Raw genomic sequence first — 24,572 nt, forward strand, 5'->3', positions numbered from 1 at the left:
AGTATGTTCCCGTGATTCATCACACCCATAGTAAAAAATGTGTTCCTATAGTCTAATCTAAATCTACTGTCTTTTAGTCTAAAGTTGTTAGCCCTTGCCCTGTCGCTACACCTCTCCAGATTTCTTGTAGACCCCCTTTAGGCACTGGAATGTTGCTATAGAGTCTCTTTTCTCTTCTCTAGACACAACAGCTCCAACTCCCTCATCCTCTTTCCACAGGAGAGACATTCCAGCCCTCTGATCATCCTTGTGGTCCTCCTATAGACCTGCTCCGTCAGGTCCCTGTCCTTCTTATGTTGCTGGTGCCAGAATATGTATGTTGAAAGAAAATATGGCAAGCAAAAAATGTCCAAACTGCCAGTTACTGTCAGTCAAAAATATGATGAGTATTGAATACAACCTTCACAACAGAGAAGACAGAAGCTGGTCCTTTTTGTCTTGATTAGCATGTCAAATTATTGTTTAAATAGATTTAGCACCAGAAAATCAAGACCGTGCTCCCCCCTCTATCTTCAAATCACCTTCTCGTGATGTTCTACATTTTAGGAATTAATTAACTAATTAAATCATTTGTCTGTAAAGCTTTTTATACCACATTTCAGTTTTGTTTTTTAGAAACAAACAAATAAATAAAATGGAGGGGGCTAAAGCACTAGCTACCGCACTTAGAAGCATTATCACTGATAAAAATCAGATATGCGGGAGCTTATTTGAACTGTTCAATGACATTAAAGATTAGTCGTTATAAATACAGGAATATCTGCAAAGATTTCAGTTTATTCCAAGGTTTTTCTTTGAAGAAGAAAAAAAAATATATCAAACAAATAACATCCTCTTATTCAAAATCTAATAATAGTTCATAAAACAAAAAGCAGAATAGTGACATCTTATCTCTTGGCACATATAAAGAACATTGGAAATGTTTGTCTTAGTGATGACTGGCATTGCTTTCCTATTTCTTTTCTCTGGAGCTCAAAGGCACGCACTCTTTGAAACGTACTGGAAAATTAGATTGGATGAAGTCCAGAATCTTTTTTTTTTTTTTTCCTTAATGTAAAAGTACAATAGAATAGATAAGGCGATAAAGACTTTAGAACACGTGATAATTGTTTTAGAAAGTCCTTACTGCAATGAAATACCCAGCCGAAATACTTCTAGTAATATTCCCAGTTTATCCATGGAGTAGAACTATCTTGTTTTCTCAGTAATCTTTATTACTAAAAGTGAAAAAGGAAAAAGAAAAAAACAAAGAACTGTAGATATTAATGCAGTAACTAAACTTCTAATCTCTGTGTCCCCTTATTTATCTGACTGAGATATCCTTCATGTCTCAAATATGACATTTTTTATTTTATTTTTTATTTTGCTAATGTTAAGGAAGCAGAGTTAGTTGTAGAAAAAAAGAAGAAAACACCAAGCTGAGCTGAAAAGAATCTGGATATATCTAAATTTAGCATAATATAAATGACTAAATGATAAGGCACAAATCATCATGCTAGTAGGTCATCCTGCCAGCACTCTCACTGGAATCGACAAGGTTTTTCACTAACAAGGGAACTTGGAGATGACAGTGGTACTCCATATGAGTAGCAGACCTTGGTGTCAGAGTGATACCACAAGTATCACTTTTTACCAATTTGGAAAAAAAAAGTGCCTCCTGACATGTAGTATAGTCTAAACATAGAATCATAGAATCATAGAATAATTAAGGTTGGAAAAGACCTTCAAGATCATCTGGTCCGACCATCACCCTACTGCCAATGTCACCCACTAAACTGTGTCCCTAAGCATCAGGTCCAACTTTTCCTTGAACACCCCCAGGGACGCTGATGCCACCACTTCCCCGGGTAACCCGTTCCAATGCCTGACTACTGTTTCTGAGAAGAAATGTCTCATAATTGCTAACCTAAGCCTCCCCTGGTGCAGCTCCAGGCCATTCGCTCTAGTCCTATCACTAGTTACCTGTGAGAAGAGGCTGACCCCAAGCTCCCAACTTCCTTTCATGTTGCTGTAGAGAGTAACAGCTTTCTGTTCCATGTGAAGGTACCAACCCAAATGCCAAGACCGAAGTTTCATCCCTTCCCCTTCCCCTTCCCCTTCCCCTTCCCCTTCCCCTTCCCCTTCCCCTTCCCCTTCCCCTTCCCCTTCCCCTTCCCCTTCCCCTTCCCCTTCCCCTTCCCCTTCCCCTTCCCCTTCCCCTTCCCCTTCCCCTTCCCCTTCCCCTTCCCCTTCCCGTTCCCCTTCCCCTTCCCCTTCCCCTTCCCCTTCCCTTCCCTCCTCTCCCCTCCCCCTTCCCCTCTCCACCTCCCTCTCCCTCTCCCCCTTTTCCCTTTCCCTTTCCCTTTCCCTTTCCCTTTCCCTTTCCCTTTCCCTTTCCCTTTCCCTTTCCCTTTCCCTTTCCCTTTCCCTTTCCCTTTCCCTTTCCCTTTCCCTTTCCCTTTTCCCTTTCCCTTTCCCTTTCCCTTTTCCCTTTCCCTTTCCCTTTCCCTTTCCCTTTCCCTTTCCCTTTCCCTTTCCCTTTCCCTTTCCCTTTCCCTTTCCCTTTCCCTTTCCCTTTCCCTTTCCCGTGATTCACATTTCTTAAACCATGAATTAACAGGATTTTCTTCCATGTGCTTTTTGTTTATTTATTTTTTTCCCTGGAGGGATGAAACATCCTCACAGTTTCCATGTCACAGAAACTAATATATGTCTTTCATTCCTGACATTTTTCAGAAGCTTTCAAGATGTTCATATTTTATAAAACATCCAAATATGTTAATAAAAAATAATGACAGAAGTAGTTACTTCCCTCAAGGTAACAAGTTGTTTTCAAAGTGGATTAGAGAATATGCCATGGATCTTACTGCTGCCGTGAAACTTTATGCATTGTATTAATTGGGAATGTTTTCCACACTGCTTCAGTAATCAATTTTCAGTCCTGGGCAGCAGACCAAAATCTGCTAAGGATCAGAGTCCAATGCCCTTGGCCAGAGTAATTTAGCTTTTTTTTTTTTTTTTTTTTTTTTCCCCACATACAAGTAAGATTTGCACACATGAGGAAGAATCAGCAGGAAATAAGAAGAAACTGGCCTAATGAAGTTAGCATTCAGCAGACATGAAAGGCTAATTATAAACGGAAAAGAACACCGAGCTTGGCGATCCTGAATTTCGATTATATGTATCAACTCTGACCAGAGAATGAAAAATTAAAATGGACTCATACAAGCAGCATAAATAAATTAAACACCCACTCTAGTGACTTTCTGCTTGAGAAATCTGCAGATTTGATTTTAATTAGCTAGTTAGAAATAGCAGTGATAAGGGACAGAAAAATGTGGGTGCATCAAACTCCATATTTCTCCTTCCCACACTACTTCAGTGCCTGCCCATGCTGTTGATGGAATATCAACTTTGTCAATTCATTGTGAAATCATGAACTAGTCAACATTTTTGTTTCATTAAAAGGCCTTCCAGCCAAACAAAATAACTGAAACTTTGGTAATATTAAAACTGAAGTTCTGATTTCTGCATGAGAATAATTTACCCTGTTGAAAATGGCTATAAAAGGGTACAGAGAATTTACTAAAAAACATATTCCTTCCTTTCATGAAAACTTTAAGAAATAAAAAGGGACATCTGTAAATCTATGCTTGAAAATACACACACATATATATAAAGAGCATAAATTATCTCATTTTTTTTGCAAGTAATATCATAACTAGAGACAGCTTCAAAGTGGGCTAAGAGCATGAGCTGTAAGCATACTGTATTTACTGATAATTCAAATACACAGTATAGGTCGGACTGATCTCTCTGTGTATTTTCAAAAGCATTGAGCTTCAACTGAAACTGAAGTCATTTAATTCAGTGCAAGTTTACCTACTTCATAAGAATGCTCATGAGAATGTGTCTCAAAGGGAATGCAGAGCACAATTTGTAATGAATGTTATAATGCAAATCCATTTGTTTCTCTCTGGAGGATTATTCAATTTGTTATTAGCAACATATCTGTTTAGACATTTATTTAAATAAGTTATATATTATTAAAAAAAAGCAAAAAAAAAGTATGATTAAAATAATGTATATGCATCTGTGATTAACCCTCTTCTATTCATTTGCATTATTTATGGATTATATTCCTTTCTCAATTAGGAATATATAAAAATTGAGCATGTGCTCATGTCTGATATATTCCTGTCAATGTATTAAATCACCTTCTAAGGCATATTCACATTTTTTTCATCTCCTGAAATGTGTGTTCACGTGCAATTTTATAACTCCAAATTATGTGTACTCTAAGCCCCATAGGAGAGGAGAGGAGAGGAGAGGAGGGGAGGGGAGGGGAGGGGAGGGGAGGGGAGGGGAGGAGAGGAGAGGAGAGGAGAGGAGAGGAGAGGAGAGGAGAGGAGAGGAGAGGAGAGGAGAGGAGAGGAGAGGAGAGGAGAGGAGAGGAGAGGGGTTATGAAAAAATGTTGAGCATAAGCAGAAAGCATCATAAGCAGAAAGGCTTATGAAAAAAATTGTCTTCTTTGGTAATACTTAGATTGGCTTTCAGTTCACATGGTCTAACATCGCAATATAAGTGTAAGGGCAAAGTTTCAGAAAGGAACAGCTGGTTACAGGGTTGATTTGTCCTTTTTTGAAAGACAAGCTGTCATCAAAGTAACATTTTTCAATGATAATTACTGGTGCTAACATTCAGTTTCTACTATGCCAACTCCTTATTTTACCAAGCTGTTATCATTCTTGGGGAATGAAAAAACATTCCAGAGAGTCTTACAAATAGCAATACTGAGGACGAATGGTAAAATTCCTGTATTGGATGTAATAAAAATATACCAGATAGAACTACATTGGTACATAACTTTCTTTTGATTAGGGAAAATCAAAGACAATGGCCTAGACTTGCAAATGTTGAGGACAGTACAGGGTCCTACATAGTAGTACAGGGTCATTTCTGAACAGGTCATCTTGAAAACAGTCTGCAAAGGTGACCTTAGATGAGAAAGTGCAAAAACAGTTGGAAGAGGATGGACAGTTTTTAATTGTTGCCACAAGACTGCCACATGATGAGTTTTCTTAAGGTCTTTTGTTCAGCTCTTCAGTATTTGTGCATGAATATAGTGCAGTTACTACAAATGAATATTTAACTACATTAACAAACGTGCCTTTACTCTTACTTAATCTTTTAAAATTTACTCATCTTTAAAATATATCTATATCAGGGAACATCTTTTTGTTCTTCTCTTAGCTTTCCGTGAGTAATAATTGTGTTACATGAGGTAGCATAAAAATGTATTTGAAGTCTCATCATATTTTTCTGAAAAATCTTTATTAGACAATCAGAGCTGGATTGTCCTCTGTCTCCTTTGTCTGCATAAATCTGTGTAAGTTTTCTCCTATTGACTGATTACATTGCTACAACGCTGAATGAAACAAACGATCTTGCTAAGGTTATTTATAATTGTAAAACTGCATAAATGTTATGCTGCTGTGATTTTATGGGCTTCTTATTCTGTAGTGCCTGCAGTTTGTAGAAACTGTGCATTGCAAAATAACAGCTAACTTGCCATCTGTGGGAAGTTGTGGTGCTTGAGTTTTGTTTCATTTTGTCTTTTTGTAGTTTCTGTTGTTGGTTTCTGGGAGTGTGCATGTGGGCAAAAGCTGTGCAAAGCTGGCCCTTGGGGCTGACAAAGTACATTTCCTTAATATGTGTTTTACAGCAGTTCCATTTCCCTTTTACTTACAATTTTATTTGGCTTTTTAAGTTATGCTAAGTGCTAGGCCTATTCTCTTCATTTGTTTCTGAATGGCAGCTGGCATAAGATTTAGGAAAGCTGAAGTAAATAGTCCAGATATCTTCCTAATTCAAACAAATAACTTTGCTTCAATACATCATTTTTTCCATTGTGTTACTTAATTCCTATGGGAATTAAGTGACTGGAATAATTAAGACGACTGTAAATTGTCATTTGAGTGGGACAGCAAGAAGGGAGAACAGGATTTCAGTGATTTCTCTTTTTTATTTTGGAATCTAAACAAATCATGCTGGATACTTATGCTATAAGAAATTTCTTGAAGCTCACAAATAGCCTTACAGCATGTAATAAATTAAGTATCCTATCTTAGAATTAAAGCTCTAAAGAAAAATAATGTTCTCTATAAAAATAATTTTAAATAAATAAATAAATAAATAAACAAAGAAAAAAGAGTGCTTTCCTTGGATGAAGGCAGCTTCAAATGGAATGAAATTCTATTCCACAGAAAAGTAGGATCCTGAATCCACAATAAGGACAGTTGCAGTTTGGTTTTTGCAGGTTAACTGCATGAGTTATCATAGAATCACAGAATTCCTTGGGTTGGAAGGGACCTTAAAGGTCATCTAACTCCACCCCCCCGCCATAGGCAGGGATGCCACCCACTAGGGTGGCAGGTTGGCCAAGGCCCCATCCAGCCTGGCCTTGAACACCTCCAGGAATGGGACATCCACAATCTCTCTTGGCAACCTGTTCCAGTGCCTCCCTAACTTTTCAGTGAAGAATTTCATCCTAATGTCTAATCTAAATCTATTCTCTTTTAGTTTGAGACCATTCCTACTTGTCCTATCATCTACCTGAGTAAAGAGCCCTTCTCCATCCTTTTCGTAAGACCCCTTTATTTATTGAAGGTCACAGTGAGGTCTCCCTGGAGCCTTCTGTTCTCCAGGCTAAAAATGCCCATCTCTCTCAGCCTTTCTTCATAGGAGAGGTGCTCCAGCCCTCTGATCATCTTTGTAGCCCTCCTCTGGACTCGCTCTTACAGGTCAACATCTTTCTTGTACTGGGGACCCCAAACCTGGACCCACACTCCAGGTGGGGTCCTCATGAGGACAGAGTAGAGGGGGACAATCACCTCCCTCAACTTGCTGGTTATGCCACTTTAGATGCAGCCCAGGATGCACTTGGCCTTCTGGGCTGCAAACATGCACTGCTGGCTCACGTCGAGCCTTTCATCCACAAGAACTCCCAAGTCCTTTTTTGCAGGGCTGCACTCAATGAGTTCTTCTCCTGGTCTGTACTCCTGTCTGGGATTGCCCTGACACAACTGCAACACCTTGCACTTGGTCTTGTTGAACCTCACGTGGTTCACTTCTCCATCCTGTCCAGGTCTCTTTGAATGGCATCTCTTCCTTCTGCTATATCAACCATACTTCTCAGCTTGGTGTCATCTGCAAACTTGCTGAGGGTGCACTCAATCCCATTGTCTATGTCATTAATGAAGATATTGAAAACCGACGGTCCCAAAACAAAAGCAGTGACCCCTGAGAGACACCACTTGTCGCTAGCTTCCAGCTGGACATAGAACCAATGACCACTACTCTCTGGGTGTGGATGTTGAGCCAAATCCTTATCCACTGTGTGGTTTACCCTTCAAATCCATACCTTTACAATTTAGAGATTAGGATATCCTGTGGGGCTGTGTCAAAAGCCTTACAGAAGTCCAAGTACATGACATCAGTCTGTCTTCCCGTGTTGAGTGATGCAGTAACTCCATCATAGAAGGCCACCAGATTGGTCAGGCATGATTTGCCCTTGGTGAAGCCATGCTGGTTTTCCCGAATCATGTCTTTGTCTTGCCTGTGCCTTAACATTACCTCCAGGAGGATTCATTCCATGATCTTCCCAGGCACAAAGGTGAGGCTCACTGGTCTGTAGTTCCCTGGGTCTCCCTTTCTACCCTTTTTAAAAATGGAAGTGATGTTTTCTTTTTCCAGTCACCAAGGACTTCACCTGACTGCCATGCTTTTTCAAATATTATGGAGAGAGGCTTGGCAAATACATCAGCCAATTCCCTCAAGACCCTGGGATGCATGTCATCAGGGCCCATAGACTTGCAGTTGTTACTGCATCAGGAGGTCCTAAACTTGCTCTTCACTGTTCCCCCAGCCTCCACCTAGAGGTTCGGGGACTCAAGAGATGTGGGCAACCTGACTGGCCATGAAGAGCAAGGCAAAGAAGTTAAGTACCTCTGCCTTCTCCACAACTGTCATTAGCACTTCTCTGTCTTCATTTGTCAGAGGCTCTACACTCTTCCTAGTCTTTCTTTTGAGGCCAATGTACCTGTAGAACCCCTTCTTGTTATTCTTTGCATCCCTCGCCAAGTTTAGTTTTGTCAGTGCCTTTGCTTTCCTGATCCCATCCCTGCACGTTCAGACAGCATTTCCGTACTCTTCCCAGGGCACATGGCCCTGTTTCCACCATCTGTGCATTTCCTTCTTTTGCCTAAGTTTGACCAGAAGATCCTTATTTTTAACCATGCCAGTTTCCTACCTTCCTTGCTTGATTTATTACACATGGGAATAAATAGCTCTTGTGCTCCAAGGAGAATATCCTTAAAGAGTTGCCAGTTCTGATCAGATCCTCTGTCTCTAAGGGCCACGTCCCATGGGATCTCATTCACTAATTCTTTGAACAGCTGGAAGTTGGCTTTTCTGAAGTTCAGGGTCCTAAAAAGTCCAGGGAATTTGCTTTTATCCAGGTCCATATCTCTCGAGATCACAAACTCAACCAGGGTGTGGTCACTGCAACCCAGGCTTCCTCTAATCTTAACTTCTTTAATGGGCTTTTACGCATTGATGGGCACCAGGTCCAGTAATACTTCTCCTCTGGTTAGTTTGTCTAATACCTGGATGAGGAATATGTCCTCAATGGGCTCCAGGAGTCTCACAGATTTCTTACTGCCTGACATATGGCTTTTCCAGCAAATATCTGGGTAGTTGAAAGAGGATGAGAGCCTGTGAGCACAGTGCTTCCTGTAGTTGGAACAAGAAGGCCTCATCAACAGGTTCCTCTTAATTGGGTGGCCTGTAGTAGACCCCAACCACAAGATGTTCTTTGTTGGTCCAGTTCTTAATTTTTACCCACAGACTCTCTGCCTGCTCTTGTCTGTTTCTTAGAGGGAACTCTGTACAATCTATCCATTTCTTAACATAGAGGTCAAACCCCCACCCTTCTTTCCCTGCCTGTCTTTCCTGTAAAGCTTGTAGCCTCTCTATTCCAATATTCCAGCTGTATGATTCATACCACCATGTTTCCTTGTTCCTTGTCTGAAAAACAGGACAAAGCCTTAATTTCAGTAAACCACAGCCAGACAACCTTAACTTAATTTCTTTCAAATTCAGGAAAATATTCTTTCCCTTTACAACTCTTACAAAGGAAAACTCCTGTTGTCCATTGTGTGCTTCCTTGAAGGCTCTAGATAGCGCTGAGCCCACAGTTCTTGACATCTTAACTGAAAGAAATTTGAGCTTGATGTTTTGTTTTTATTACTAATATTAAACTTCTGCATGGCCCTGGAAAGTTGATCTAGGTTATAAAACATTAAAAGTGATCGTGGCTGAGATTAATTAGTGATCAGAGGACAGGAGAAGCAATCAATAGCACATGATGAATACAATCTATCACAATGCTACCTCCACAGCGTAGTTGGGATGCAATTTCATGTATCAAGACACATATCACATTCCACCTTTAGGGTTGCTTTCTTCCTATGCAGCACTTACTGGATCTTCTTTCTGTTGTTATTTCTCTGCACATAATTAAGATTATTATTAATAATTGATTTTCCCTTCATTGTTTGTGCCAAACAGAACATCCTCCACCTTAGCAACTGTCAAAATCTGTGGCATAACCCAACTAAATAGTTTGTTAAAAAAAGGAAAGGAAGGAGAGGGGAGGGAAGGGGATAATGAAAAAGTGGATAGTGTAGCACCTCAAGAAATCGGTTGCAAAATTACATATAAATGTGACGTATATATTTTTGAAGAGCACAATTAACTCTGAATGAGTTCTGAGAAGTGCAGGCAGGGCTAGTGGGTAATGGCAGCCTGTATAAACATGTCAAGGGTCAAATTATCATCCAGTAAGACCAGATAAGCATCTGATCCCTAATTCACATATTTTTATATACTACTGGGAAGGTTCTTTTGTGATTTTAATTTCTAAAAGTTTACATGAAAATTATAATATGTTCAACTTAAATTTCACTGAGATCTCTCACTGTTACTGTTCAGCTTCTGTTCCATGAACCACCTTTGAAATCAACTTTAATTATTATGAAAGACAGAGTGTGATTCAAGTATTTATTACTGTTGCTACTTAATTTCTTTCTGTGGATTACACTTTTATATACCCATAAAAAGTGTCCTGTTTATATTACTCTAGGCATAGTCTTTTAAAATGTCTTGGCTTATTGTTGGCTAGGGAACATTATAATGTGGATAATGATGGGATAGTAACTTTCATTTTGAACTTCTATTACTTACAATTTTGCAACATTCCCAGAACAGGATGTGCATTGGGGCTTGTTAGCTCTGTAATTGCAATCCTTACCTTGATGGCATTTTTGTATGCCTGGCATCCAAATGGACAGCCCAGGGAACTGAAGCCTGAAGATGTTTTGTTCATTCTTTTGATTATTCTCAGAGTGACTGAATTCAACAAGGATCTTAAAGGCTCCTTATCTGGAAGCTTTTGAAAAGACTTTCCTTGAGGTCAGTTAACTCACGCTTGGAGTTCTCATCTGAAATTTGCACCTTCAGAACAAATAGGCAGCTAACACAGATCCATTGTGCTGTGGTCTAATTACAGGTGCTATCACATAACAGAACAACGAATATGCCACCACCAGTGAACCCAAAGGAATTAGCATAGTTCATCTCTGCAAGTAATCTCAAAATAACCATATTTACTCTTGTTCAGGCCAAGCATGATGACCAAAGTGGGTTTCATATTGCATACTACTACTTCATTTCAGTAGAGAAATTTCATCACTCTATACTGATTTAACATGGGAAGTACATATAATTCCACCCAGAAAGGCATTGTTAATTGCTAGTGTGTGTGTGTATATATATATATACACACACACACAGACACACAGTCTTCTTCATTCTGTTTTAATGGAAACACTTTTTTAAAAATAGGATGAAAAAGCATTTCCAATTACCCAGTGACATCCTTTGTTATTCCTGACATATTACATATGGCAAGGATTCTTCAGATAGAGTTTCTTGGTGAGAAATTTCTCTCAGACCACCTCATTTATCCTTTTGCTCCTAGCCAAATATTTTATCTATTTTTAGTTTCTAAACAGCCTACACATGTGTAAACACCCTGTGCTGAGATTTTGTGTTTTTTAGAGGTTAATATATATGTGAACTAGGTCAGTACTGGAGACTGACTGGAGTTCTTTAAGAAACCCCTCTCTGGTGGAGAAATGGTTTTGGAGGTACAGCAGGTGACTTTCTTCCCCCCTGGGTCAGGAATGACTTGTTTCCAACAGCAAAGGAATAACTTGTTGATAAACAATAGGCAGTAATAAAATCTTAGCTTTTCTATAAACATAGAAAATGCAACTATGTCTGTATAAATGCACTCTATTCTGCTCACTGTTAAAACACACTGTATATAGAAAAAAAATATAATTCAATGACAGTAAGTAGGCAGCTGCAATGTTCTGATGCTGAGAAATATCGTGGTGGAGCAGATCCCTTCAAGGCTTTGCATATCTGTGATGAATGGATAAGATTACTTCTGCACTGGCCCTGAGAACAGAAAACACTGTGGGAGTACTGCAGGTACTGAGGCAATAATATCTCTTCACAGAAAATCTCTATTTGAGCTTTTATGGAGCACCTCCCATAAGCAGGGAAAAGCATACTTCAAGGACAATGGTACTGAAGGTACAGGTATTTAGATGGTATATCATACACTGTTGCAGTCTGGCACAGTGAACAAAGAAGAAGAGAGATACAGGAGACAAGAAAACTAGGTCTTAAGAGTAGTTTCCTGCGTCTGTATTATTAAGCAGGGATTTTCAGTCACATCCATTATGATATCTTCCATTCACAAAATGATATGAAAACTCACTGTCATAAGTCACCTGATGTGTTAGCCTCAGAGAAATGGCTACTTACTCATTTTTAAGATATACATGTAGACATAATTGTATTCAGTAGTCTAGATGAATGGAGTCAGATCAACCGCTGAGTATGATCATGGAGTATCTCTCTCTTTCTCCTTCTGGTGACCAAATGCAAAAACAGTAACTACCATATTGATATTCCTCAGTTTGGCCATGAGTCATGCATAAGATGTTACTGCCTCTTTTGTGTTTCAGTGTACAGATGGCATAAATGCTCTTATTACAAGAAAGAACATTTTAAGGATTATTACTGATTCTTATGTGGAAACAATTCTGCACAACACTATTAAATCATCAGTTAAAGTCTGTATCAGTAAGGATGCACTTGAACCTAGTTCTCTTATTTTTATTGGGAATAGCTGATACATTTACACATCAGAGAGAAAACTGGGTATAGACGGAAGAATAAGGTAGCTGGGAAATAAGAAGAGTAAGCAGGAAGGAGATTATGGAAGAAAGATTGAGGAACAAATAGGAAAAAAGATTAAATACATAGAGGAAGAGATTAAATAGCCATCACTTTTTTTTTTTGACTGAAAAGGGTGGGAGCAAAAGGAGATTGTTGGAGATGTTCTGAATTTGACGCTATATAACAGGAACATGTTAGCCTTTCTTTTTAACCCGTAGCATGTGGCAACAGCTAATTAAATTAAGGGCAGTAAAGTTAAAAGGAACGAAAGGATAAGTCTTCTTTACACAGTGCATAATCAACTTGTGGCATTCACAACCACTGCAGGTCATGTAAATAGACATTGTGGTTGGATAATTTTATGACTAGCAATAACATTTGCAGCTCTGTCAACTTAAACAGTGATAGGAAGATAATCAAAGAGACTCTTGGAAGAACACTGCCCTCAAAACTCAAAGGTCTGCTATATTATGAAGGATGCAGCGTCAGCTCCAAATGTCACATTATTTATCTGTGTGGGAGTGCATAACACGCCAAAAATTAAAAGCTATTACATCCCATTTCCAATGGTCAGTAAATAAATGGTCAAGGCATAGATAAATATCCTGTTTTCTTCTTGATCAATGACCTTCCAAATTATGCTAAATAAGTTGCCTTGAGTAGCACTCTCCTTTCTCTCCCTCTGCAGTTGACAGTGTTGGGGCCTTATTCTCTACACGGGGCTCTGATTTTGAACTAGAAATCATGAATTTAATTCAAATGCAAATTTAGAGGTATTTTTTGGTTGGATTATTGGTTTTCAAGATTTTGCACTTCATCTTTCTCAATGTTGAACCCACAACCAAGAAAAAAATAACTGCTTCTCTTACTCCTCACTGTGAATACGTTATGGTATTTGTCCCACTAGAAGCTATGAACAAAACCGTCAAAATCTGGGACTTGTATCATAAAACTTACCATGGCTAAATCATGGCTTGACAAAGTTCACTTCCAAAAGAGACTAAAGAGGAGAGCTTTCCATAATCTTTTATATCCTTGTGTCACACTGATCAAGGTTGGCCTATCTAACTTTATCCCTCGAAACATAGTACATGGTTTCAAGCAATACTGTGATCTTCTCAAGAAAATTTCTGCTTCTAAAATACTGTCATTCTACTTTGTCTGTAAAACAGGATATCTATTTTTACAGTTCTAGATAATTTCTTAAAAGAAAAAAATATTTCTGAATCAGTACCCTTTCCAGCAACAACTTGCTTGGATGTTTCTACAAGTGTCATGTGCTGGGCACTGTGAGATCCACAGCTAACCATATTAAAAGTTTCTCTTTCCTGTTAAAAACAGATACATTTTTCAAGGACACTTCAGAAACCAAATGAAAATGAAAAATTTTTAAATTGAGTCAGTTTTTCAGGCTGAGCAACTATAACATCTGGCCACTGTATGAAGCTGTGTAACAATTCTCCTTACCCAATACACACATGAAAGGAAGATGACCACATTTTAGTTTTGCCAGCACCTCCAAGAGTCTCTCTCTGGCTCTACTATGAGATGTTATGTTAAAATATATATTGCGTAGAACTAACATAATTTTGTTCCTGGAAAGGAAAACAAAAAGTGGAAAACAGACTATTTAGTCAATGCATAACAAAAAATCTGAAAATTATGAACCTAGAAAAAACCTCCATATTTTATGCTAAATAACATGTCTATGTGAGTGCAAAATTTGATATGAATTTCTAAAAATTATGTAAAAAAAATCAGCAAAGATTAATATTCAAACGTTTTCTTTCACATAATTAAAAAAAAAAAGAACGTAAAGTACATGTTAATAGCAGCAAGGCTCAAGAAATGATTCGTGAAAGGTACTCTGATCTCTTTGTGCATATATTGCCTGGTGATTTCCGAGTACTAAAACTGCCATCTATTCAAATGGGGGTTCACAGACCCAAATCTTGATTCACGTAGAGATCAACCTGAAATTAAAATATATCTTTGTAAAAAGAAAAATGAGGGACATAATTGTTTACATGTTATCATAATAAAAGAATTTAAAACATTACTCATAGAAACATCTAGGTTGGAACAGACCTTCAACATCCTGAAGTCCAATAACCAACCTGACCTACTGAGTCCCATCACTAAATCGAGTTCCATCACTAAACCATATCCCCTAGTGCCACACCCACAAATTTCAAAAATACTTCCAGAGACAGGGACTCCACCACTTCCCTAGGCAGTCCATTCCGATGTTTGATCACCTTCTTCCATGAAGAAATTCTTCCTAATATCCAAACAAAATTAAATTAGATATTATTGACCAGTCTCTTGCGTCAAGGTTTCTGCCAAATATTGGCTTACTGGCTGTCACTGATATCAAAATGTACCTTTTCCTCAAGTCTTTTGAAAGTGAGGTAGCATAGCCTAGGACAGAGTGCCCAATAAGTTATGTACCAGCTGGCAATTCTGCTGGGATATCTTAATGCCATGCTTAGGCAGCTTTGTCATTTTCAAATTTGACCATAAACTCAAATCTCCTGTCTCAGCAGGACACAGATTACAAAAGCAAGGATCTATCTTTGAATATGATTTTGTTTTAAAATCATCAGTCTTACAGGCCCAAATTCCACACAAGGTCTGAATAAGAAAGCACCAAAGGAAAACTTTTAAACTAAAATTTTAAAAGTAGGTAACTACTTTTAAAATGTGACAACTTGTTTCTTCCTCACAACTAGAGTTAAATGGTTCTTAATGTGATCAATTAGTCTGTGGCAAAGTGGGAGGAAGATCCTGAATTTTATGTATGTATGCAGCAACAGAGAGCATAATCTGCCTTTAAATGCAGATAACTCTGTGTACATCTATTTAGACATCTTAAAAACGGGTAAATAGGAATTCACCTGTGCATTTAATTCAGGTAGGTATCTATTTTGCTCTCAGGTGTCATGACTGAATAAAAAGCAATATGGAAAATCAATTCAGACTATAGTTTAAAGTAATGCTTTTTTTTTTTTTTCCTGACTCCTGATTTCATTGGTTTATTTTGTGAAAGACTCATGAATTGATTTAAACCACTCTGATACTCTGAAATATGTTTATAATCAAAGCTGCTCAAATTTCAGGCTGTGTTTTGACAGTTACATTTTTTTTTTACATCATGTTTGTTATGTAAACTCTGCATTGACAAGCAACAGCACAGGTAGTTGTACACCAACAATTCAACCTGAAACCTGGGGTATTCAGATGCCGGTTTGTGTGTATAAACTACAAAATTTTCCTTGGCTTGAAGCTAGCATTGGCAGAAAGGCCTTCATGAATAGCCAATAATTACATTTGCATGATCACACATTTCCTACAGGACTTATATCATAATCTTACTAAGTATCCACTATACACTTGTTCATGGCAATAAACAGAAAGGTAAAATCCTTGCTGCACTCAATTCAGCAGGAAATAAACCAGAAACTGTGAACTTCCCCCCCCCCCCCCTTTTTTTTTTTTAATTACTTTTAACATTATTGGTAAGACATCATGATGCCTCTTACATATCGGAATGTTCCTTCTCTCTGCATGCAAGTCATAGAGCCTTGCTGTATAATTGGCCTAATGTCTTACTATTTCTGTCATAAAATTAGCTAACCATTAGCCTCAGTGTTTCCACTCATTTTCTTCTCTGTCAGCACTTCTAGAGATTTCTGACTTGTATTTAAGCAGAATTTTATCTTTGCTCCATCTTGCTGAAGTACTTTTGCATTTGCACTTCTCGAGATTTCTGACTTGTATTTAAGCAGAATTTTATCTTTGCTCCATCTTGCTGAAGTACTTTTGCATTCAAAGCTACCACAACTGCGTATGAAGCGTACGAAATAATTTCCATTACATTGTATTTTAACCGCACAGCTTCTGTTACCACTTGCCAGGAACATACTTTATAAATATATATATATAGATTTGTTTGTTTAAAACAGAAAACAAACAACAACAATAAAAAAAAAGAAGAGATTAAGAGAATGCTGTCTTCTCACATATCAGAAAATTTCTCATCACATGTTCTGTTAGGGTGATAGCCCTATAATCAGTCAGGAGTCCTACTACCAAGCAATCAGAAGTTAGAGACTGGGTTTCCATTGCAGTGCCTAGCAGAGTCACAGACTGTCAGACCTAGGATGACTATTTGGAAACATTTTGTTTTTATTCTTGGTCTAACTCTGACTAAGCAGAGCATGTAGGCAGCTGCTTGTCTTTAAACCTGCCGTGTTCACGTATCTTGGAGTTCAAATACCTGAACTGAAACAAAAGGGCTGAGCAGCTTGCCTTGTGGGTAACAGTACAGGATTTCTTCTTGCAGTTTGAGTGTCTACATTTAGAGTGGACTCCAAAGCATTTGATAGGGAGACATACAAAAAATAGATTCAATTTTTTGGATTATTAGAAAAGTGGTCCTACTGAGATTTCATGTGAATTCCGTATATTATTTAAATCCAACAAGTTGAGAGCCAAGGGCAGGAGAAACATCTGATTACAGCATAAGATGTTCTGTTGGGAGACACAGACTCAGTCCCTAGAGCTGCCACAATCTATGTTTTTTAGGTTTTGAAAACACAACAAAATCCTTGCTATTTTCTTTTTGTAATCTGGTTGCAGTTCTAGCTACAGTATAGTACCAACTTCGAGTGGCTGTACTTCTGGTGTGAGCTTATGCAGGGGGTAAGAATCTGTCCTCTTTCTCCTTCCCTCCTTCCCCATGATGCACAAAGTGGAGAGGCTCACAGTGAAGGATGAAGTAGGGGGAAAAAATGCATGTCCTCTGGTGCTATTTTTTCTCTGGCTTCCCACATAGATTTCAAAAGCTGCAAGGAAACTAGCACTGCAGCACAGACGCAGTAGCTCTTGGTGCTTCAACAGGAAAGCGGAAAATTTTCTTAAAGGATTTGGGTGAGAAAATAAAGCTATTTTCTTTGGTGTCCTCTCTACTCTCTCAATAAATTCAAGCCTGTCCATATGTCCTGGTTTCAGGTAGGACAGAGTTAATTTTCCTCCTAGTAGCTGGCAGGGTGCTATGTTTTGGATTAGAATGAGAAGAGCGCTGATAACATGCTGATGTTTGAATTGTTGTAGAGCAGTGCTTACACCAAGCCAAGGACTTTTCAGCTTCTCGCTCTGTCCTGCTAGCGAGCAGGCTAGGGGTGCAGCAGGAGCTGGGAGGGGACAGACCCAGGACAGCTGACCCAAACTGGCCAAAGGGGTATTCCATACCATCTGACGTCATGCTGAACAATACATAGGGGTGGCTAGCCGGAGTGGAGGGGGGGGCCGGCTGCTTGGGGATAGGCTGGGCATCGGTCAACGGGTGGTGAGCAATTGCATTGTGCATCACTTATTTCGTACACATTATTGCTATTAATACTATTATTACTATTATTATTGTTATTCTTTTTCCTGTCTTAATAAACTGTCTTTATCTCAACTCACAGACTTCACTTTCCCGTTTCTCTCCCCCATCCCGGAGAGGGAGGGGGGAGGGTGAGCGAACGGCTGTGTGGTGTTTGGCTGCCAGCCGGGCTAAACCACAACAGTCCATAGAAGCAGAGAGATAATACACAATTAACAATACAATCTTATAATTTCTGTGAGAAGAAAAAAGATCCAAAGATGTGGAGATCTACATTTTTAATGTGCACTATTTCATAAGTAGCTATACCATAGCATTGTTTTAAATGGAATTATTTCAAAGTGAAAACATATGTTTTTTCTCAGTTAAAAGATTGCAACCTCATCCTAGAGGCTATCTGCTAACATGTTATGAGAACTTCAACATTGAATGACATTAAATATTTACCTAAAAGAGTGGGTTGGAATTTGACTTATGTTGTGGCTTATTCACAAGAGAATGCACTTGTCTCCGTATGCCGGTATTACAGCTGTTTCCCTCTCTTGTATTATTTAAATTTCTGAATTAAACTACAAAAGAGTACCTTTGGAAAAGTAACAACTAAGCTATAGAACTCCTTGCAATAAAATATGGTGGAGATTAACAATATCAGGAGATTAAAAGAAGAGCAAATAAATAAATAAATAAATAAAATCCACGAAGCCCTGAGTAATTGGAAAATCAGAGAACACACCAGAGACAGCCACCCATATAAAGTACTGCATCCCCAGACAGCAGCTAGACAGAGGCTTTGGCCAAACCAAGGGAATAGCAATTTGTACATTTTAAGGAAGGGAGGGAGCACATCAACCTGCCTTGTGAAATCTCAGCACAGGGAGCATTAAGCTAGCATCATGAAAGCACTACACTATCACGCACTTGCCTTCATGCTCCTATGCAGATAGCAGAAACAGACAGAAGGAATTCTCACTGCTCTGCCATTTATTGATCTTCACCTGTCAAGAATCCCTGTAAACTATCACCAGCTGACTCAAGTAAAAGTAGCTCTTAAGCTTCTTTAGTCTTAACATGCATCAGGATCTGAACTCAGCATGATGAAATCACCAGTTCCCTGGCTATCCTGTCTCTGATTTTCTAGGTATAAACTCTGACCTCTTGCATTTCCACACTGTTGCAGGTCAACTTTGAAGGGTGTACACATCATCTCACCTGCTGACCCTGCCACTGAAGTTTTGTATTGAAATGCAGCAGCATGTCTTTCAAGTACCTACTTCTTTCATAAGAGAATAACCACTCTAAAAATAGAGCACTAAGTCCTAGGGCTGAGCAAAAGCTGCTAAGTCAGAGAAAGAAAAAGTCAGCTAGGTAAAAAGAGTGGTGTCTGGGGGAAAATAAGTAAATAAGTGGAAAGCTAGAAAACCATTAGTCACGCCAATGGTTATGTTGGACCTGATGTTATGTTTTTCTGCAATCATATGACCCATGTTAAAAATCAGCAGTTAATACATTAAAACCAGGCAATATTTGTATTTATTTATTTTTATTTAAATGTACAGAAGATATTTCCACAATATTAGCTTCATACCCGAGTGTTTAAGAAATGAGAAGAGTATATGTGGGTGTGTGTCTGTGATTTTTATGCTTATGTTTATACATATTTAATCTTTCTTTCTCTGGGGCCAAATTCTCATTTTGATCACAAGAAAGTAAGCCCAGAGTAATAGGATGGTTATTATCATGTTTCCATATAGCCTGCTCTTAGAGAGAATTTGGCTAGCAAGGAAAGAAAAAGATAAATGTGACTTCAACATGATCTATTCAGTTTCTGAAGTGTGTTTCCTGTTATGACATAAGATAGTATAGGACAGCAGTAGAACTTCCAGTTTTTCAGAAAGGGCTCCCAGGTGCTAGCCCTGTAAAACATGCAATGACCAAGTTAATGCTACAGTGCAGTTAATGTTACAGTGCTCTGACTGCACACCAGTGAGGACTGGGGAGAAGAAATATGATTAACATGAGTATAGCCAGATGAAAACCACTGATATCTTTATGCCATTGTCCATCTCATCTTATGCAAAATATGTTTTTTTATTGTCTATCTCATCTTTCTCCAGCAACTGGAAGGCTGGAAGGGAGCACTGGTGTAGACTTGGGAATAATTATCACTTCTTGAACTAGTCCTTTGATCTTGCAGGGCTGTGCTAATTCCAATGAGATAGCATCTTTTTACACTCATTTTTAGTGCCACATCTTTAAACTTTCTTTAAAGTACCTTCCTAAATATCACAATCTGATTATACAGCTGAAGTCCTTCATCCAGACTTCTTCCTTGGTAAGTTACCCTGACAGCTTTTCAGCATTTTTTTTTCCACATTAGCATTGTTGGAGGTTAGATTAAAACTAAATACAAGGGAATAAAATTTCTCTGCCTTCAGTCTTGAGGGAATACCTGGACTGTTTTTTGCATTCGCTTCTTGTCTTGATGTTTCTTATGATCAACTATCTCCCCACCCCACTCCACCCCCCTAAAAAAAAACACACCACCAACAACAAAAAAATAGGCTATTTTTGGTTAAAACGTCCACATCTTTACTTAATGAAGTTATGTCTTCATTCACTGTGACAGGTTCTCCAGAAAAGCTGATACGAGACGATTAAGGTCAATTAGCCACCAGAGGGAGCCTACATAGCCCCTTGAAGGTAAGAGAAACACATTGTTAGAAGAAAATCAAGATAGAAATGCCAACCACTTCTTTGTACAATGTGAAACCACGGGTGGCATTTCAGTAAGGCTGGGGTAAAAATACACCATGTGTCACCAGAGATGCTTACAACAATAGGAGAGAAAATCCAGCTGCCAAAAATAGATATAAAAAGAAAACAAGAAAGGGAAAATACCGTGAGTCCAGGTAAATTGGCACAGCTCTGACAACATGACTGCTCTGATTTGTGTTAGTTAAAAGTCAGGCCTGGAAAGCATGAAGTGTTCAGTGGTCTAGTGTTTCTTCTTCATACCAATCTCAATGAATTTCAAAACTCAGATTGAAACTACTTATTTAATTTTGCGTCTTTAAGATGAGAACAGTTGGGAGGATTTAATCAAAAGCTTCATGATTTTTATTAGGTAATGATGGCCAAGTGTTCCCACTATAAATATAGACTTCCTCCCCTATCTGTATTCGCATACCAGCCTGACCTCAAGAGAAATAAATTACTTCTAGTCCTCTGTGTAACTCAGACAAGAAGAACAGAGTTTGTACTGGGAGATTTTGAAGAACTGCTGCAACAAGCTTTGTGATAATCCTTTCCATGCCTGCATGTGCATAAGAAGCAGTCATGGCTGTGGTTTCTTTAGCACTTCAAGACTAACCCTGTAGCTATTTGAACACTTCAGTCTTCTTTCCAGCTTCTGTCAGGGCTTGGATAACAATGATAAATGAATACACACAAACATGTACCTTATATATATACACAGGTATTTACAAAATAACTTTCTACATCCTTGTTATTAACACCTACCTAATTACAGTGACGTTAGTAGAAGTAATTGAACTTTTTAATTCAAATCCACTTGATTTTCCTCAGGCTACACATAAAAATGACTCAGCGGCACAACCTCCTGCTCCCTGCTACTTCTGATTCCAGCAGTCCTTCTGCACTCAGAAACAGATGTGTGAGTGCATACAAATTTAAGCTAGAAACTAAGCTAGAAACTTAGTTTCTTGCTTAGTTTCTGGATAGAGGCAATTGAGGATTTGTTCCCATTTCATGTAAAGGCTGTTTGCCAGTACTGCGAACAGGCTGGTGATGAATCTGATCAAAAGCTGGAAAACTGTGTTATTGCAACACAGTGCTAAAACTGATGTGCTATGCTTGGGAGCAGAGGAGCTTCAGTCTTACTTCTGAATAACAGGCTATTTTCTTTAGTGTTGCTTGAAGATAGCTTAGCTTCAATACTTAAGTTTTTGTTTTGCTTTGTTGTTTTTTTTAAATATATATATATATATTTTTCTCCCAGGGGAGGGGTAATTTTCTTTCTGCTGAGGAGTTACACATTTTGGAAGTGTTAGGGATTATACATCTCTATAGTCAGAGAAGAATTTATCTTCTCCATCAATGATATAGTCTGAGGATACTCATAACTATTTTTTTTCTTTTCTTACATGAGCTTGAAATCAAGCAAATTACTGACTATACTTCTCTTCATATTTTTAACTAAATCAGCAAAGCCCCATATTCAGAGTTAATCTTGTTGAAAACATAAATTTGATTTGAATGTGTTGAAGTGTTGAAGTCAGGTACCCATTTTTGCTGCTTTCAATAGCTCCCTGAGAAAGAGATTCACCCCTAAACAGTGGAAATACTGCTATTGTTGTCTGTGAAATTCCCATTTCTTCCTGTTCTATGTTCTATGTTCCTCCACTATGATATAACATTAATTTCTAAAGATACAGTTAAGAATAAGACACTTGTTCAATTTTCTCTGATGACTTCAGAATAGTTCCTATCTGAAACAGAACTAAAAAGTTGGAAAACACTACCATGGATAGCAGAACATTTAGTAAACACTACTATTAAAATTAACAAATTAAGTACAAGGAAAATAAATAAATACAAAATACATTGCTGTTTAAATTTTACAGAATGTAAAACTTTTTTTTTTTTTTAAAAAAAAAAAGAAGCAGAGGAAGAAGGGAAATAAAAATAGTGCTTTAATAAAATATTGTCATAGGGTGGTTCTGAAGTAGAGACGCACAGTGATGTTCAAGCAGTTTTTAATAACATATCGTACTGGATGCACTATTTAAGAATATGTAGTTAATATATGCACAGTCCAGAGCACATCTGCACAGACAAGTGAAGAGGCATCTAAATCAAGGTCATGCATCCTAAGTGAAATCTGTATAAGCTACCCACCCATGAGCACTGCAGAAGCAACTGGAAATCATCAGTGTCCCTGGAGGACTTTCAGATCAGTTCCCTGAGTCTCCTACCAGAGTGGGATCAGCTGTTCTCTGAAACTTCTTCTTTACCCTCAACAACAACAACAACAACAAAAAACACTTAAATGATTAGTCTTCATGGTCTGAAGTAATTTATAATGGGGTGTTAGTGATTAGTGGGTTTAGACAGAAGGGTACACATATTCCAAAGGTTTGGACCCCTCTAATTTGATGAGCCAAGCCACTTTCACATCAAAGTGCAGCAACTTCAGTTGCTTTCTCTTAACATTCTTTTTGATTTAGTCCTTATTTGCACTGTTATCAAGAACTCTTTGTGACAAACTATCTTTAAGATAAAGGGAAGAATAAATTCACTTGACTCTCAGCTGTTCAACACAAACTTTCCATTGTTTTCTTCTACTGGACATTTAGCAGTATGCTTTAGATTTGACCCAAAGGCTAAATCGCTTGCTCTTTCAGTAATTATTTAATAGGATCTTTCTCACCTACAACACTCAGAAATAACAAGACCAGGTTAAGAATAGCAGTATTTTCCTTCAGTCTTACTTGATACATTAGCATCCCCCTAACAGAATTAAATAGATCATGCCTGTACATCAGTAACTGAGCCCCTAAACCACACCAAGAGACTCTGTTGACAAGTGCTGTAGACCTTTCTCCTGTCTGGTCTCCTCTTAGTTTCTAAACTCAGTTAAATCATGGATACACTACATTTATTGTGTCAACATCCTTACTCTAAATCCTTCTACATGATCTGATGCTGATATATATGAAAAATCACTAAAAACTCGGTATAGTAAAAGAGAAAATTTGAATTGCCTTTTGAGCCATGAAAGTAAGGTTTAGGGATGCTCTTTTATATGTACAGTGATTTTATTTTATGTTTTATTCAGCTGTTTGTATCAAAGATTTCAACAACTTTGAAGAAGGGTGGCATTAGAAGTTAAGAAACTCACTCTCCAAGGGTATCTTCATTGCAAAGAATTATTTCAACAAAAAAAAATAATCTTTTACTAATTTTCACCTCAAGATTCCAAAATAATTCCACATGATCACCTGTTCTTTTACTTTTTTACACTTTGGGGACACACTATGATTAAATGATTCATCTAAATTCAAACGGCGAGTATAATGCAGGGGAAACAGCAAAGTCCGACCTCACTGATCTTGTGGTCTAGATACTGGAATCTTCCATCTTAACATCAGTGTCCAGAAACAATTATGAGTGCGGGCAGAAATAATGAAGTGTTTATGCATTCATATATTTAGACAGAAACTTTTGTTCTCAGACTTGAAATTTTAAGTGTGAGTTACATGCATGAAACTATCATCTGGTATATATGAGAAAAAGAAGAGAAAAAAATGAAGAAAAAAAATACTCATCTAATGTGTATTGCTGGGTGGTATTTTGTGGTCATTACAACTAGTTTATTTTTGAAATGTGTTAGTAACTTGAAAAACTCCTATTACAACACAAGAAAGTCTTCATAGAAGTATTTAATTTAAAAGAAGTCTTGTGCTAAAACAGCAAAGTAATGCTTCCTTTCAGTGTTGTGCTGAAATGAAGAAAGTACTGTTTGGAAAAAATGCTATTGTTGTTATGGTTTTGCATTGGTGGTTTGGGTTTCTCTTCTAATTTTGAAAGTTAAAAGCGTTCTATATTCAGGGTGAAAATGTTTCTCATGAAAATCAGTGAGAACTCTTTTCTGTGACTTTAATTACATGAACATTTATTTCTTGTTTTCCTGGAAATTAAGTCATGTTGCACCACTGTTGTCTGGGCAAAGACATATGTTAGTTTGGTGACCTGTTATCTCCAGCTTCTTTCCATATCTGTTCTTCACTTTTGGATGGAAAACAAAGC

General features: G+C 38.0%; 1 long non-coding RNA gene across 1 annotated transcript in view; it reads left to right on the forward strand.

Moving 5' to 3' along the window:
* LOC118251033 (uncharacterized) overlaps positions 1-23,968 on the forward strand; it is a 39,738-nt gene extending 15,770 nt beyond the window's left edge. Inside the window, exons 2-3 of the long non-coding RNA XR_004779633.2 lie at positions 20,371-20,444; positions 23,602-23,968. This is a non-coding gene — a long non-coding RNA (uncharacterized LOC118251033). The remainder of the gene's footprint in view (positions 1-20,370; positions 20,445-23,601) is intronic.
* Positions 23,969-24,572: the final 604 nt, after the last annotated feature.

The sequence above is a fragment of the Cygnus atratus genome, chromosome 2 (assembly GCF_013377495.2).
Source record: "Cygnus atratus isolate AKBS03 ecotype Queensland, Australia chromosome 2, CAtr_DNAZoo_HiC_assembly, whole genome shotgun sequence".
In the NCBI taxonomy this organism is placed as follows: Eukaryota; Metazoa; Chordata; class Aves; order Anseriformes; family Anatidae; genus Cygnus; species Cygnus atratus.